The following is an 18,571-nucleotide window of genomic DNA, read 5'->3' as shown; positions in this document are numbered from 1 at the left end:
TGTGACAGGGTGCTTTCCAAGGGCTCTGACTCTGTCAGCTGGATTCAGGCTATGCGGGGGTTTGCAGACACTAAGGACACCATCATGGCCTGGCTGGCTGACAGGGTGAAAAACCACCATTGTTTGAACTTCTAATCTTGAGCTGAGGCGGGCAAGCATTATTGCCTATGGATCAGGCCAAGGAAGCGTTGCCTGGAGTAACTGACGGGTATTGAACAGACAGTGTTTTTTCTACAGAACTCAGAAGTGCACTGGCATGGTGGCCACCATCCTGGTTAATGCCCATCCTGGGAGACCAGCTCTGCAGTGGGCATCCAAGCCTTTCTTGGTGTGAGAGTCCTAAGGGAGCTCGGACTTGCGGCACACAAGAAGACTGTTGTACAAAGATGGAAACATGATAGGCAGAATCTTTGCTGCATTTTCACTAATTTAACTCATAATGTATTCATTATTCCATAATACAGTGCTTGCTCTGCCATCTGGAAGTGTGGGCTGGAAACACACTTGGCTAACAGCTAGAAGAGAGGCTCCATGATCTTCACAAATTCTGAGAGTTCAATGACATCTAATATTTCTTCTAATTCGTTCAAGAACACTACTTCTTTTGGACTGTGAGTCTTTGGCAAGTATTTGAGAAGTGCCATTACCACTGGTTCAGTGAGGGTGCTGTCCTTCTCTAGAAACTGTAGAACACAGTAGGCCAGCTGTGGATGGTAGACACTTTGTGCAAAGGTAGCAACACCTTCAATAGGAGAATCTTGTGCTCTTCTTTTAGTGGAAAGACAAATTCATTAATTTTACTTCCCCAAATTTCCAGTAATTCTGCTATGCCATTTTGATGCTCTGTTTCATAAATAAATCTATAAAATATATTATTTATCTGTTTCCTGATGTATACTCTCAGGCCTAAGAACTTTCCATAAATTCTGTGAAGGGTGGTTTTCAGGAAATGTCTCTCCCGAGGATCCTCACTGTCAAAGAGCTCTAAAAGCTGCAGATGTGGTAGGACTGCTTCTAATGTTGGTTTGTCTTCCTCTGGGTCAAATTTGGCTCCCGTAGGATTGGAGGAAGGCAGCAAGGTTCAAAACAGGTTAACTGCAAACATATGGACTACTTCTGGGTAAATGGGCTCTGTGATCACATTCCGATTGTGGGTGATGTATTCTACCATTTCACTTGGAGTAGCTCGATTTACTTCCTTCCACTTGAGGTCACTTAGTGGGTGGGAAACAAAGTCAAAGAGGACACAACACTGATGGAACTTCTGGGTAAAAAGCTTCTCTTGATCCACAGGAGGAACATTGTTGAATGATGGTGGTTTTTTCAGTTCTCTGTTATTGCTGGCACCAAACCGAGAAGAATTCTGTCACTTGTCTTTTTTCACAATGGGCTAAGGAACTGGTACCTTTATTTTAGAAGATGTTGAAGACTGGACAGCAACAAGGCTGTCCTTTCTGCTGGAAATCTCTGATTCCATGTCTTGTCCTTCTTTTGAACTTTTTCCACTTTTTCCCTGGTTTTGGTGGTTCTTTCTCCTTCTTGCTTTTATTCTGCATGACTAGTGCAGGCCGCCACCGCCTGGGGACTGAGTCATCCGCTCGCTCTCGCTTTCCCTTTTCCAGGCTCTCAGAGGCTGCGGCAGCCGGGGAAGTGGTGGTGGCGGCCAAATAGTCAGTTTTTAATCTAGCAAGTTTTTGTCAAGGAGCACCGCCCACCATATAAATGTTTAACTCTATGTAATTGATGTTTGGGAAGATTACAATAGGGAGTAGATCTTTGTATTTTCCAAACTAAGTACTTGGATGAAGAAGTAACAGGAGGAATACACACTATTGATAGATCCCAATTTCCTTAACAAAGTGCCTAGAAAAGACCACACATCACACAGAAGTAGCATAGTAATATCAAACAGCAACAAATATTTAATGAGTTCTTATTATGTGTGAAACATTGTTAAAGTTGCTTTGTATAAGTTAACTTGTTTGGTCCTCATCTAAGAACTCTACGAAGGAAGTACTCATATTATCACATCTGCATTTATTATTGAGGAAATGGACACAGAGAAGGATGCAAGAAGTTTCCTAAGGCTGCCAGTCTTAGGAAATTAATCAGAATTCAAGATCACGTGGACCATTGCTATAGTTCTTGGTCTTATTCATGAACTTATTATGCTTTCTCTCATGACTTCAGATTAATTCTTGCAATAAATATAGGAAGTAGGACTTGACTGAAGAAAAAAACCAAAACTTAGTGAGGCAATAAAAAAAAATCAGAGGAACTCAGGAATAAGTCAAGTCTTATGACTCCCCTCAGTAGATTTATCTTCACATCCAAAGTTGTAATTCTTTATGGAATACTTGGCAGTCAATTTAAAGTCATCCATTTACAAGAACACTTTACAGGAGATTATTGTCTTCCAGGGCCCCTTTGAGTTCTTCATGCAAGAAATCCACAGGGCACAGAGTCCCCCTGGAACCATGACAACAACCAGGTTTCCTGATGTCTTCTTCAGACTGTAGGAGAGAGGTGGCTGTAGACGTTGCTTCTGGCAGGAAATCAACCAGCAATCCTTGTTGGTGAGAAATGAAGTTGACTCACCTGCAGATTAATGCTGAAGTAATGACTTGACATCACTAACTGTGGGGTCTTTGATGTTGAGATTCCTTGTCCATGTCACCGACAGACACATCTAACCAATCATCAGTTGTTTTCTGGATAACTGAATACTTCAGTTTCCTTGGAATCAAACGGAAGCATCAGTGAAGTCCATGACTCAGGTGTCAGGTTTTTCATGGAACCTTAAACCCACTAGTATGAGGAATCTTAGGAAAAACATTTCAAAATTATACAATTAGGAAAAGTGATATATTTAATCAGTACCTTAAACTTTAATGTTCCTTTGTGAATGGAGATATAAGTGGAAAAGGATCCATACTCTTCACATGGATGAGAAAAAAACAGGGAATTCAGGAGCACCCAAATACTAAGACTTATAATTAAACCTAGGAATAGCCATAACTAGATAATTTGAGTTTCTTGTCTGAGAAAACTGACATGTATTAATTCATTCCCTTAATTATTGAACTTCTCTGAAACTCACCACTCCCTTCTTATTCTTGCATTGTTGAATGTCCTTAATATAGTTTCTCCTGTGATTTCATATTTCTATGTGCTTTCTTTAGTTTTGAGTGTGAGCTCAAGTACTCTGTATGTTTTCTCACCCTTTAAGCACCTATCAGAGTTTCTGGCATATGCAATAATGTAAATTATTTTGATGTTCTATGGATGAATTAAATGATTAATGATTTTAGCTGAAATTCTTTAACTTACTCACACATTCATCTATGTGTCTGTCTTTATGCCTGCCCATCAAAGCATTCATCCTCCCATCCATCCATCCATCCATCCATCCATCCATCCATCCTTCGATTTATCCATCCATCCATCCTCCCATTCATCCATCCATCCTTCCAACTATCCATTCATCAATCCACCCATCCTCCCATCCATTCATCCTTCCATCCTCCCATCCATTCTTCTACCCATCTATCCTTTCATCCATACATTCTTCTCTCTAATTTTACCCTGTTAACAATATGGATAAAATATTCAGAAAAAAATCACCAAAAAGTTAAGAGTAAGAACTTCCTATCCATTCTCTTTTCCTTTTTCCTGTTTATTTTTCTTTCATCTACTATCTTTCCCTTGTACCATTGCAAATCTCTTTCTTTTTTTCTCAAGAGATTTATGGGAATGGAAATAAGATGGGTCCTGAGAGCTGGTGAGGGGAGGAAATTGCTTGATGACAACTTGGTTTCAGGCCCAGATGAAAACACTAGCTTTAAGGAAAGTTCAGGGAAGCCCAATAAAAGAGCTGATGGGCAGTCTGACTTGTTGAGTGTGAAATCAATTAAAGTACATCAAATCCAGAGTTCATGCTTTCTTAGAGTGACAAATACATGCTGGACACTGAGAAAGATGAAGGGAGAAATTGCCTTAGACATCTCAAAGACTGACTGTTCCTCTGTCAGGAGAGTCAAGCCTGGACTAAGATGCATTCATGATGAACTATAACAGCCAGCCAAGCCAATTAAAAAAGAATGGGACGAAAAGATTACCAAAGAGACCCAAAATGTGAAGAATTCACCCAAACATAAAGATAGATCAATTCAGGGCCTGGAGTATTTGTGGCATGACTGTTCAAAAAAGTATTATGGACAGGCTCAGTTTGTTAGCCCAACTCTTTTGAGGAAGAGATGTACACACACATGCACACACCCTGCTTAACAAAACATGGGAAGGTCATGAGAAGAGAAGAGTCACAAGATTGTCAGACTAACCTCAGAAATTTGAAAGCATAGTGCTTCTGATGCCATCCACTAAAACTTTCTGTAGCGATGGAGATGTTCCACAGCTGATTATCCAATATGGTAGACGTTAGCCATATATGGTTGCTGAGCATTTGCAATGTGGCTAATGCAATTGGGAACTAGTTTCCTATTATTTTATTTCAATTTTAAAGGTTAGGAGTCACAGGTAGCTAGGAGCTACTGCACTGGATGGTGAATCTCTAGGATGCTTTTACCTTCAATGATATCATTAGACATGCAGGGATGGGTTTAATATCATATTGCAATACAATTGCTTGGAATTTTGCAGAGTTCCTGGCAGCAACCTATTACACATAACTGTAATTCTTAGAAGTACATTTGATTTTTTCCATAAAATGCAGAGATTGAATCTTGTTTTGAAATTACCTCTCAGACAGCAGTTTCCCCATCAGTCAAATGGGCCTCCTATATTGAGATGGCTCAGTAAAGTAGCACATGCCATGTGTCTAGTTCAGAGTCTGACAACTGATAAAAGGTTTCTGTGGCTGATGTTATTGATATTGTGATTAAAAACCTAGTAGCTACTGAGAAGCAGAAATGCTTTGCTAATGAGTTGTCCCAGTTTCCTCCTGGTTCCTCACTGAAATCATGCACTATGTGAACTTTTGTGCTTGGGTTCTCTTGTTTAGCAGGGTGTTCTTGGGTTCTTCCAGGTTGCAGCAGGCATGAGAGTTCTTTCACAGCTGAGCACTTGCTTTAAGTATATCTCACATTTCATTTTTTTATTCATCTGTTGATAGACCTTTGGTTGTTTCCATCTCTTAGCTACTGTGAATAGTGCTGCTGTGAACATTTGTATATAACATTTGATTTCTGTAACTCCTTTCAAAGTTTTTGGATATATATCCATAAGTGAAATTGATGGGTCAAATGTTAATTATATGTTTAATGTTTTATGCAGAACGATGAAACCACATTCCATAATGATGGTACCATGTTAGATGCCCATCAGCAATGTATGAGAGTTCCAGTTTGGTTCCATGTATCACCAATATTTGTTATTCTCTTCTTTTTATTCTATATATCCTGATATATCCTTGTAATTGTGACTTGTACTTCTTTAATGAATGATAATGCAGCCATTTGTGTCTTTGGAGAAATGTTCACTCAAATTTTGTAAATTGGTTTTGTAAATTTTGTAAATTTGTCTTTCTGTTACTGTTAAAAGTTCTTTATATGTTTTCGATACCAGATCCTTATCATATTAAATATTTTCATTTCAAATATTTTCTCCCATGTTATTTGCCTTTTTTTCTTGATAATGATATTTGATGCACAGAATTTTTAATTTTGATGGATTCCATTTATCTATATTTTATTTTGTTTTTCATTTTTTTGTTTGTTTGTTTGTCTTTAAAATTTATTGGCTGATTTCCCAGTGGAGCTGCGGCCCAGGACTGCTCAACAGCCTCCCCTGGGAAGGCATGTGGCATGGTGACTCCTGCTGCCTGTGTCCCCAAGCTCCTCTGGAGGAAGCACCAGCTATAGGAACCAGCTCCAAACTGCATGCCTTCACATATCCTGTCGCCTTGCTACACTCCCATGGGGACACAGTAGTTGAGATCCAGGCGAGCGATGTTGCCCAGCCTGAGGATGATGCCCGCTCCATAGGACCAGCAGGTGCACTTGGCCAGTTTATGAATATGGGCTCTGGGGCCCTCCCCATAGTTGAGGTTGCAGAGGTTCCCCACGTTTAGGAAAAAGTGGGTTCTGAAGAGCTCTTCAAAGCCACCTAGCCTGGCCAGAAGTGCAGTGGGGTGTACAGGTGCAGGCCACTGGCCCAAGTACTCTCCTCCGAGGTAGTCCCCTTCGCTCTGGGTTCCAATGCTGTGCATGCTGAGTCCACGGAAGCTGGTGGGTCCTCCGAGGTAAAACCTGTCAGCAATACTCGGTGGTTTCTCACCACTGTGCATGAACATTCCACCCCAGAGAAAGGCTGAGAACACTGAATCCAACACAAGCTGCTTGTTCAACTGAAGCTCGAAGTCTTCTTTTAGGAAGCTAACATTCCCACCAGTGTAGCCTGCCAGTTCCTGGTTAACCTTCAGCAGGGCACCTCTTGTTGGTAAGATGGAAGACTTCCCAGAGTCGATGACCATGGCATGTGAAAGGATGACATCAGCAAATGCCCACTTTCTTTCTGCACCATGAAAGATGCCATCCTGGAGAGGCAGCCAAGCTCCCACCACCCGTCCTCCAACTTGACGGTTGTGGCTACTTTTCCATATGGGAAAGCTGTACTCAGTGGACACACCTCTGTCTGCCTCCCAAAGTGAGCTCCACAGGAACTGCCCAGTGACTTTGTACATGTTCACAGAGAGATTTCTCTTGAAGTTTCCAGGCTGGGGTTTGAAGAAGGACAGGCCATAGGAAGTTTCTTTGGTTCCATAGGAAAACTCAAAAGTCACTTTTTCTTCACATCCTAGAAGATTAGGGAGCTTGAGACTGAGTCCCATGCTGCCCTCATTGTTCCCCACCATGGTATAGTAGCTGCCCATCAGTCTCCTTAGCTCTGTCAACTCAAAGGTGACATCTAACCCATTGTGCAGCATGGCGTGACCTTGACATGTGTGAATCAGAATGTCCACTTGTCTAAAGGTCCCCAGATGCAGCAACTTCTTGCTGGCTTCGTGAGACTTCCTCATCACCTCAATGAGGTTTCTAGCCTTAAAAACATCTCCAATTTCATACATGAAAACGTCATCCCTAGTCCTTCCAAGACCATTGAAGTGAACATGCTGAACTACCATGTCTTTGTTTTCCATTATTTCCTGTTTAGCTTCAGGTTCAACTTCAACAAATTCGACTTCTTCACCTAATGCTCCAAAATCAGGCCCATTTGATGGAGGAGGCTCCAAACTCTGGGCGTGCAGAGTCCCCATGGCTTCCCTCTCCAATCGCCACCTTCCAGAGCTGCCCTGGCCAGACCAAGGCTTGGCTGGTGAGTGCAGAGGGAGCATCTGCAGTGGCCAAGCTGCCTGTCAGCATGCAACCTCATTGTTCATGTTTTTAATGTCGTATGTAAGAATTTATTGCAAAATCAAATGTCATACCTGTATTTTATCCTAAGACTTTTATATTTAGGTTCATAATATCCACACTTCAAGTTAACTTTTGTAAGTAGTATGAGATTGGAACATGATTTCTTTCTTTTCCATGTGAATATCTGGTTGCTCTAGCATCTTTTGTTGAAGAGACAATTATTTTCCCATTTAGTGTTCTATTGAAAATGAATTGGCCATAAATGTACAGGTTTATTTCTGAACCTTTAACTGTATTACATTTTCTAGTCTATATTTTTCCTTACATCATTACCACACTGATGTGATTACTGTGGTTTTTGCAGTAGGTTGTGAAATCCAGAACTATGAGTCCTCTAAGACTGTTACTCTTTCTAAACATTGTTAGGTCAATTATGGGACTCTGGCAATTCTTTGTTAGTCAGCATTCCATTGCTGTAAGAAAACATCTAAGGTAACCAACTTACAAGGAGGAAAGGTTCATTTTGACTCAAGTTTTGGAGGGTTCAGTCTGTAGCTGTTGCTCAGCTGCTTTTGGACCTGGGAGGAGGTGGACCATCATGGCAAGGTTCATGCAGTAGTGCAAAGTAATACATCCACAGTGGACAGGAAGCAGGGGGAAAAGATAAAGAGAAAGGGCCATGGTCCCAACATCCCTGTCAGGAGCACATGCCCAGTGACCTAATTTCCTTTCCCTGTGCCCCATCTCTTAAAGGTTCCACCACCTCCCAGTAGTGCCACCAGCTGGGACTAAGCTTTCAACACACAGGAGACATTTCTGATCCAGACTAGGGCAAATAGATAGGGGTTTATGTAAGGGTTTCCTCATGAATTTAAAGATCTCTTTTTACCTTCTAAAAAAGACTTGGAATTTTGTTAATGATTGTGTCAACTCTGTTGCTTTGGGTAGTATTTTCATCTTAACCATGTTGAGTTTTCCAATCTACAAACACAGAAAATCTTTCCATTGTATTTAGTGCCTCTTTAATTTCTTTAGTCCCAGGCAGCAGTGAGTTGCTTATTTGCTTTATGACATTTAAGAGAATGTCTTCTGAGTGTCATCTTCTGTCCTGAGACAGTTTCCTGTTAGACACCCTGAGAGCAAGCACCTTGGTCATGTTGTTGGGGTGTCCCTAGACAAGTTGGAACACACACATATGCACAGACACACACACACACACACACACACACACACACACACACACTCACACACAATTCTTTGAGAAGAAAATCTACTGTGCAAGCCCCAGAGCCAAGGGCCAGGTTCCCACCCTTGGAATACTACTGACCTATTCAAGGTCATAACAAAGCAGAGGAAGTTAATGAAGCAGGCAAGTGAAAAGTCACCATACTCTCTGACCACTTTGATGCTTCCAAAAAATCAGTGTTTGGTTGCTCTGAACTTCTGAGTGTCCTCCAGAGTTCTGAAGAAGTTGATTCAAATTTTGCTCAATCTGTTGATGCTTCCCTGGAGAGATGGGTCCTGGGAACCCATTCTTTTCAGGCAGGTTCCTCCCTACAACTTAATAGCTATTCTATGCTGAAGGACCCCTCCCCACCTCAGTTATTGTGTGGTGCTGGCACAAACTCAGGGCCACAAAGCCTGCCTGCTTGTGGACCTTTAGACTTAGGATCTCTCTGTCATTGTACTTTTTTCATTATTAACTATCACCTTACAGGAAAGGTTTCCATGAGAAGCTGTCATGTTCTCCCCTGGAGGGACCAGTTGCTCTGGTTTTCTGGAGACTGAAGGGTTTCCTAGGGTACAGGGATTGTATTGCTAAAGCAGACTCTGGTTGACCAGGATGGTGGGCACCTTATCTCCCACACCTCAACACACACACACACACACACACACACACACACACACACACACACAGACATGTTGCTTTTGATCTAAGCAGCTCATGAAGCTAATTGGGTTTGGGAGATGCATAATTCAATTAGGCTCTGAATGGAACTTGAGTGGTTGATTGGAGACTTTCTTCACATGACTTCCCAACCATTCTGTGGACTGCAAGAAAGGAGTTTAGCCAACTTCAGGATCAGTCGTGTTTCAGACAGTTGTGTGAGTGGGCCAATGGGCTCTTCAACAGGATGCTAATGAGAAGGTTTTAATACTGCAAATAAACATTTACATTGGTCTTCCATGGAGACAAAAAAACTGGATTATTCTGTTTGAATTCTTCTACCAGAGTCAGGTTTTGTTTTCTTTCCCAGAAGGAAATCTGTTTGTTTCTTCCAAATATCACTCTGTACTAACTGACTCTCCAACTCTCAACCATAACCAGTTCTGACTCTGGAACAATGGTTCTCAATGGGAGGCAGGCAGAGGACCTCTGACCTTTCAGGTGCTCACAGCTGGGGGAGGGTGCCATTTGCCCCAAGTGGGCATGGGTCAGGCCTGCTGCTTGACATCCTGCCACACATGGGAGAGTCCCATGGCAGAGATTTCCCCAGACCCCATGCTAACTTTGCCCAGAGCAAGCAACCTGCTTTAGAAAATCCCATTATGATATGTCAATTTGGCCAGACAGAAAAATTATAAATATCTACAGCAACATTTTATCCTATTTTAAGCTAGTTCAATATGCAACTACTGATCTACTCAAATATGCTGTGGACTCCAATAAAAAAAAAAAAACATATTTTTGGGCTTTGGAAACTCAAACCTCAGATGCAGTAGAACCTGAATCACTTGCTCATCTACCATCTCTTGTCAGAATCTCCTGGTGTGACTAAGGAGTAGCAGGCACACACTGTCTTTTTTTATTAATTTTTGCTGAAATTATTGAAATAGTCATTTTATTTAATGAGCCATTTTGTGTCCAAAAACCTTTTGAATCACATTTCTAACCTTTAAAAAGCTCATTCCTTTCTGGACTTGGTGATGCAAGTCTGTAATCCCAGCATCTGGGGAGGCTGAGGGAGGAAGATCACAAGTTCAAGGTCAGTCTCAGAAACTTAGCAAGACCCTGTCTCAAAATAAGAACACAAAGGGCTGGGAATGTGGCTTTTTGGTTAAAGACCCCTGGAGTCAATTCCCTGTGACCTCTTCCTCAAATGAAATGAAAACAAAATAAGATAAAATAAAAAAGGAACAGAGAGTCACTTGCTGTGTGACCTAAGATAGGAACCTGACTTCTCTGAGTCTTAGTTTCATGTCAACATGGGCCATAAGGCCCAACTTCCCATTTTAGTTACTCTTTTGGCCTCTTGTGTTTATTGCATCTTTTAAAATACTTAACACAGGGTGTTCACATCCACCATGATGACAGGTGCCCTCAGCCCTCAATGCTGGGACACTGCACACTTCAGCTCTTCTGTTTCTGAAACCACAATCCGTTTCACCTCTGTCCTGCTCAGTTGAGACACCCACATCTCCCATTTTCTTTAACAAAACAAAAGTAGGGTTTAGATTTATGGCATCTTGGACAGAAGAGAAAGAGCGACAAGAGTTCACATTCAGTGAACCTGTGGTCTGCTCCGCCAGCGGCTGTGGAGCAGGTTCACAAACCTCACACCTGTTTCCAGAGCTGTTTTCCTCCCTAGACTGAGCCTCTGGCTGTTTCTCTGACTCAGGGTCTGGGCAGAGGAGGACAAAATGGGAGTCTGCACTTGGCTTTCCCACATGCAGCTTGCTCTCTCATCAGCTCCTCCTCTCTGCCTCTCATAAACATGAACAGGAGAGGCTGCAGGTGGCCCTCTGCTCATTTCCAGGAGTAAAAACTTATGTCAGGAACCAGGAGGTGACTCCATCCTCAGGTCACTTCAAGGAAGAGTGATGGATCCCAGGACTCGGCATGGAAGAGGAAGCCATCCTGGGCAGGGGAACACATGGACGTTAATCCGCCATTGACTACTGGCTCTGAAGCTTGAGGGTGCCTTCTCCTCCCCAAGTTTTAAGGGACCCAGGGGAACTGCCAGGAGAAACACTTCAACTCGTAGAAAGTTGAAAAGGAAGTATTTTCCCAGGGAGACTCCAGCAGATGGTCTGTGACATTTGTTCATTCAATAGGCAGTTATTCAAAGTCCCCTGAATGTCTGGTTGGTTCAGGACACTTGGTTAAGTCCTGGGTGTGGGGGGGCCAGGGGTAGGTAGACAGTCCATATGACTGGTTCTGCTGCTCAGTAGCCAGGCAACCAACCATGGGACATGTGGGTTCACCTCTTAGAGCTGCAGCTTTCTAGTCTATAAAATGAGGATGGTGAGAGAAAGCTACTCATGGACTGGTCCTGTGGCACTTACAGGAATTCAGGTTAGATGCTTAGCATACCATTGGCAGATAATAAGTATTCAGTAGGTGGAAGCCAAAAGCATTTATTCATTCAACAAACATTCATGGAGCCCCTGGAGAATATGGGCATTGTTTTTAGCACTACATACTAATGCCAATTCCTTTTATGGGGTACCAGGATTGAACTCAGGGGCACTCGACCACTGACCACATCCTCAGCCCTATTTTGTGTTTTATTTAGAGATAAGGTCTCCCTGAGTTCCTTAGTGCCTCACTTTTGCTGAGACTGACTTTAAACAGTCCATCCTCCTGCCTCAGCAACCCGGCTCCTAATGTCCATTCTTATTCAGGTCTTGGTGACTGACCTGAAGGTCTCACCTCTTTGAACTTCACTGAGGTGTCTGAGAGCTGAGTTGGATCTCAGCATGGGAGGCATATTGAACCTCCTAGCTGGGAAGTCAGGCCCACCCTCGGCTTTCCTTGGGGTCATTTTTGACTGGGTTACAAGAAGTGGCAGTGGGGGGGATGAGACACACCTGAGGAGGGCGTCCTTCTGTGCCACCTGACTCCAGCCCCTGCACAAGGCCACACCTCATAAAGCATTTTCTCATCTTGACCCTGCACTAAAGCCTCCTGATGGGGGAGACGAAGACATCGAGGTTGTGGATGAGGATGTCGGTGGTGCTTCATGTGAACACCTCAGGAACAGAGGTCCACAAAGGGAATGTCCTTCAGTGCCAACCTCCAGACATGTCTCTTAACCCTGCAAACTAGGCCTGATTATTTCATGTCAGAAACAAGAGTTTGAGGCTGAGAAAGAGCATATGACTGAGCCAAGACCATGACACAAGCAAGACGCATACTGCAAACCTGAGCCTCCAGCTACAAGCCACTCACTTTGCCACTGAGATTTGAAGACTGAGCACCCAGCACTTCCACGCCTTCTTCCCAGAGTTTCCCTGGGGTTATCTCACCTGCCCCCACCCTCTCTGGTGGGTGCTCCCATCTGCACTGATTGACAGTTGCAGAAGGAGGCACAAGACATGGGCCTTGTCTATGGTCAGTTGGTTGGTGGTGGATCTTATTTTCATTTAAAAGTTATTATTATGTTTTTATGTATATGAAGGTCTGATGTGTACCAATGTGAGCTGCGATGTATTTTTGTCACATTGACACACCCTCATAGAACAACTCTGCACTATTAACCCACTGAGCCATGTTGACACAGCCCCAGATATCCACACTGTCTTGAAACTCTTGAACGCCATTTACCACATCCAGATGGATCTTCCACATAAGTCCTTTCTAATAATAGTGATTGCCAACTCAAAGGACATCTATTGTATCCTAACCACCTCACATATATTTATCCATATTAGGTCTGTAAGTTCATTACCATGTCCAGTTTCATTCCAATTTCCCAGATGTGAAACCTGAAGCATAGAGAAGTTAAGTGATTATTTGAGGTCACAAAGCTGCCAAGTCACAGTACTGTGAACTAAATGTGGATGGTTTGACTTGGAGTCCTTCATGTGATTCATTTCCTAAAACACAAACCTAATCCCCATAAAGTGCTGTTTTCAATCCCACTTTATAGATGAAAAAACTGAGACTCAATAAAGTCAAATAATTTACCTAAATACCTTTACCAGTAAGTCACTAACAAGAATTCACTGAGACCACAACATCTGTGCTTTTCCATTTTGGTGACAGAAGTCTGAACCTCTTTGTTTTGGATTGGAATTATTGATATCCCTTTCTGGGAATCCCAAGTTGATGAGGAGTGGGGGCCTAGTCTTCCTGGGTTTTTGTCACCTGTATTTCCTGGGACTGCACCCCACACTCTGGTAGAGACTCGTTGTAAAGACTAGGTTTCCTTTAGTTGTAAAATGTTAGGTCTGCAATCTAACTTGTTGATGTGCAAAAGTTAGTTTGTTTTCTTAATAAAAACTTGTGAAACCTAAGAATGTGGAACCAAAAGTAACTGTTATGTTAACCACCCTATTGTGTAACCACCCACTGAGAATTTTCAGACCTGGGGTTCAGAGATTTTGGGTGTTAGCCTCTCTGGATTGCTGCAGCTTAAATAAACCTGCTTCCTGCAAATTTCTCAGGTGTACAGCCTCGTGTGTCCTACATCAATGCCTGCTTGGAATGCTAGAATGTCCCCATTCTTGAAGGGCACACAGAGACAGTGCTCTGTCACAGTATGAATTCTATGAAGAGTCATTAATCACAAAAAACTGAAGGGAGATTACACTATAGTGACCTCAAAATCAAATCAGTGTTACTTTATAAAACTCATATTGTATACATATGTTGAATTCCTTTGACATGCTCCATAAAAATGTATAAGAGATACATCTGAATACATTCTTTTAAATCTAGGACAAAATATGTTTTGTGAGAAATCTGAATGCCATCTTTGCATTTTGTGTTGTTTGTAATATGCTGAAATAATATTAAATATGATTATATTTATTACATCTGAAAAAGACATCAGAATTTTATACTGTAATATTGTTAGTAAAGGGGATATTTTGGTGGTTAGAACTTAAGCTTTCCTGTTTTTGAAGGTATCATGTTGAATTTTTTGCATCATAAATCAACTCTATCAGAGCCTCAGTTCAGTGAAGATACAACTAGGAGCCTTGACCCAGGGTGGAGGGACCTGCATTCCAGACCCCTTATTTGCTACTTTAGGGCAAACTTGACTGCTGTCTGTGCTTCAATTTCTCATCTGTGAGGATTTTTATTCAATCTTTCCATGGGGCTATTGAAGATCAGTGAGAAACTTCATCAAGTTATCAAAGTCTGGCTGGTCTCCAGTGTGAGGAGGGACATCCTGTCAGAGTTATCTCTGTAACTGACACCCGATCACTACCTTTTTTACTGTGTAGTCCCTGTGGAAGGCAGAGGGAATCCTGTTCATCTACCATCCAGCCTGTCAGCTCCAAGGCAAAGGGACCCTCCTCTTCTCTGCACCTGACAAAATAAAAAGGGTCATTGTCAGTTCTTTCAGAGGGTGGGATATGGTAGGTAGCAGTGAGTAGGGAGCAGTGAAATGCAAACCAATAACAGGGCAAGGTCATGGGTTTCCTTTAAGTTACTTTTAAGGGAAGTGGGTAATCAGATAGTGTAGAAAAACAACAGATGTACAAATAAACAGAACAAAGGGAGCCACTTAAGAACTGTTTCAAGAAAGATTAATGAGATTATTACAAATTCTTGACAGTTTCATTGTAAAGTCAGAATTTATGGCCATGCATATCTTAATATATTTCAGAAGAAAAAAAATTTTTTAGTAGCATGGTCATACAAAGGTAAATTCTGTCTGGTCAGTGACCCCAATACTCTCAGTAACATAGGGTTGACTTGTACATGAATTTTCCCCTTATAACAATGGCCACTATAACAGTTCTGGAAAAGACTAACTAGAATCAAAAACTCCACCACCCGCCATGGGGGAGTTGAACATATGATTGGCAAAGAGTGGTGAAGGTGGACCCCACTTCTCAAGGTAACCACAAAACACCAATACATTTGGAGACAGCATGGTTTCATTTGTCATTCTGTCCTGGGAGATGATCCACTCTCATGAGAGTGCTATTCCTTTGAGACTTACTTTACTTTTACTTAAAATAAAGTTCTCTTGCATGGCTTTTGATGTCTGATTTAAATTTTCTCTCTTTGGAGCACAAGAACTGAGGTTTGGAGCTTCAAATTTCCACTCTCCTGTGACATCTAACCTGGTCCCTCCACTCAGCTCGACAGCCATCTATAGGACTGGTATTTTAACTTCACCTTGTTTCTCTCCCAACTTTGGTTAAGATGATGTCTAACAGCCTCTGATATCTTGCTTTTTGCTTTGGGCTACTCTGTGTAGACTTCTCTGCCAAAACTCTTGTGTATGTCACACCCGTGCTCTGTTTGATGTCAGCTATGTTGTCATTGTTTATTTTTTCTTCCATTCAGTAACTGCAGTGACAACATTTATTTTTTCCTGCTAACATGGAGATGCACACTCTCTCTTGCTTTTTGTAGCATTGTTTTGAGCAAGGCCACCAAAGAATAAATGTGACTTCACTGTTCTGAGTGTTGCCTTATGGTGTCCCCCTGACTCTATTCAATATGAGAATAATACAACCTTCATTTAGAAGTCTTGCCCAGAATCTGGAAGGTAATGAGTTCACCATCTTTACCTCCTTACAAATCACCTCACGGGACACTTGTTAGTTTAAGACATTTCACAGCTGATATCTTTTCACCAAAATGGTAGTTTTTGTCCTTAATGTTTACTGATTCTGCATGAACACTCTGTCCCTTAATTGTTCTTATTCCAAGGGAAAGTCAAGCAATACCATGATTTTTGCTCTTTACTGACATTTATTCCTGTTATTATTTTTGGGCTGGCTATGTTTCCAACAGAATGACACAAAGACCTCTTGCCCCCTCCATTCTACAATATCAGTACCATTCTACTCTTCAAATTCTCTGCAAATCCTTTTGCAAAAGGGTCACTTACAAAAGTTATATCAGTTCGCTGTCATAAGGTGATTGAAGATATTTCTTCAATAAGATTACAGACTTGAGCAACAGTGAATTCAGCAAATAAGGCATGATTTGATGAACTTGGAGACCCATGCTGCAGCAAGTTCTAGAAAACCACAGAGGGATGCCTCTTGGTTCTGTGTTTATAATGGAATGTGTGAGAAGGACAGCTTCATACATTCATCTCTCTTGCATGTCAGAACTTCTGAGGGACTCATGGGATATTGACAGGTTCTGTCATTTATATACATATGTGTGTGTGTGTGTGTGTGTGTGTGTGTGTGTGTGTGTGTTGTACCATGGATTGAATCCAGGGGCACTTAACCACTGAGTCACATGCCCAAACCTTTTAATTGTTTTACTTTGAGGCAGTTCTTTCTAAGTTGCTTATGGCCTCGAAATGTTGCCAAGGTTGGCCTTGAATTTGCAATCCTCCTGCCTCACCTTCCCTTGTTGCTGAGATTATAGGAGTGTGACACCAAAACCAGTTGGCTTTATTTTACAGACAGGAAATCAACCATTGATATAAGCCACAATTTCCTTGGGGCCCACAGTGCAAAACTAGGACCATTTTTGCCTGGAAACCCTTAAGAAGAGATTAATTTTCTTTTATAATGTGGATTGGCCTCAATATAAATTAGAGGATAAAGAGAAATGACCCACTAATGCAAGTCTAAACTACAATACTGTGTCCCTATGAGATTCATGTGGCAGAAAGGAAGGAAAATGGCCAGATATCCCCTACCTACAGGCTTACTTTTTATTAAGGGATCAAAAATGTTTATGCCAAGTACAGAATTGATGCAATGCTCTCTAGCAATTTATCAACTATAAAATGGAGTTGAAATGAGTTTTGAGCTATGTCCTGTTTGAAAGTCAGTTAATTAACTAATTAGTGATTAAAAAATGAGTATTTTTCCATGTATCTTATACTGACTTTAGAATTTCTTCTGCATGTCAATACACATATCCTCTAAGATATTTAAGTCATTTAAGCCAAAGCTTATGAAACATGTATGCTGTATTCAACATGAACTTCTTCAGAAAAGGCTTAGCACTCTTAATGAAATATGATGCTCTCATCAAAGAAACTAATTATTGTCCTTTTCACAGAGAAAAAATACTGAGATACTTATCAGTACATGGTAAATCTAGAATTTCAATCACAGTAGTTACTATATTCTCTAACCAATTATAATGCAATATATATAAATTCATAATCTTAAAGGATTTTTCAAAATAATGAAAGTGACCTGTCACAAAATCAACAGAGGAAATCCAGTAAATAGGTTCAAGAAACATGAAAGTAATCCTTCAACCACCTGACTGGATTATGTACCTAACTGGTGGTGAAATGCTAAATGGAATGAATTGATTGAAGACGAATAGGATTTATCAAGGAAACCTTCACAGAAGAGTGAGATCTAAGCAATGCTTTCAAGAAGGGAAGCCAAAAATACACAGAGAGGTAGTGAAGGTCAAGAATTATATATGAATGGAAGATGGTAGTGAAGGGATTGTTCTGATGAAAACTGGGTGTCTCAAAAGAAATTTTTAAAGAGAACATAATTAATCTGTATTGAAGATATTTAGTCCTTGACCTTGAATGCATTCTAAGTACATTCAATTTTGTTACAAAATCATCATTTCCCACCAAGAACTCCAAGAATACACAGCAAATGAAATCAAAAGTCAAGTTACATGGATTATGGATGAAATTTTAGTGTATACAAGTTCTTGAAAACATCATAAATATGTAAAAAAAATGGCAACATTTATTTTCTGTTTTCTTTAAAGGGAAATACTTTTGTGAGAAATACAATTTGTTAGAAGTAAACATTTAAATAAAACCACACAATTTCAAATACAACTCACTCAAGCATCATATGAGGTGGCAATGTGAGCAAACCAAATGCCTATTTGTCAAAGAGAAATGTTCAGTGGTAAACACATAGCAGAAAGAAATTCCATAAATGTAGGATGCAGCAATAAGAGCAGGTGCCACTACAGAATCAGATGCAGGGGGCATGTGCAGGGTGACAGGGCAAGAATGTGGGTGTAAGTGGCAGGTACAGGGGGCAGGAGTATGGGTGCAGGGGGAAGTTGTAGGGGCAGTTGAAGGGGCAGGGAACCTGGGTGCAGGTAGCAGGTGCAGGCATCAGGTGCTCTGTGAACTCTCTGGGGCAGAGAGGATAGCAGAGAGGGCTGGGGACCTGCCCACCTGCTAGTGTGCTGAGTCCTGGTAGAAGGAGGGTAATGATGGCTTCTGGAGGACTTAGAACCCCGGGTTTCAATGTGGCTGGAGAAGCAGCTGCAGACTGAACAGAGTGGAGTTGCACACGTGGGAAACATGCATGCTCTTCTCTTGAGG

The 18,571-nt window shown here is 41.5% G+C and overlaps 2 pseudogenes; both read right to left on the bottom strand.

Moving 5' to 3' along the window:
• Positions 1–339: 339 nt before the first annotated feature.
• On the bottom strand, positions 340–1,297 carry LOC124974985 (serine/threonine-protein phosphatase 2A 56 kDa regulatory subunit gamma isoform-like; annotated as a pseudogene).
• Positions 1,298–1,412: 115 nt separating this feature from the next.
• On the bottom strand, positions 1,413–7,273 carry LOC124974984 (sorting and assembly machinery component 50 homolog; annotated as a pseudogene).
• Positions 7,274–18,571: the final 11,298 nt, after the last annotated feature.

The sequence above is a fragment of the Sciurus carolinensis genome, unplaced genomic scaffold, assembly GCF_902686445.1.
Source record: "Sciurus carolinensis unplaced genomic scaffold, mSciCar1.2, whole genome shotgun sequence".
In the NCBI taxonomy this organism is placed as follows: Eukaryota; Metazoa; Chordata; class Mammalia; order Rodentia; family Sciuridae; genus Sciurus; species Sciurus carolinensis.
Note: the sequence above shows the minus strand (reverse complement) of the source record. Positions and strands in the feature narration are given on the sequence as shown.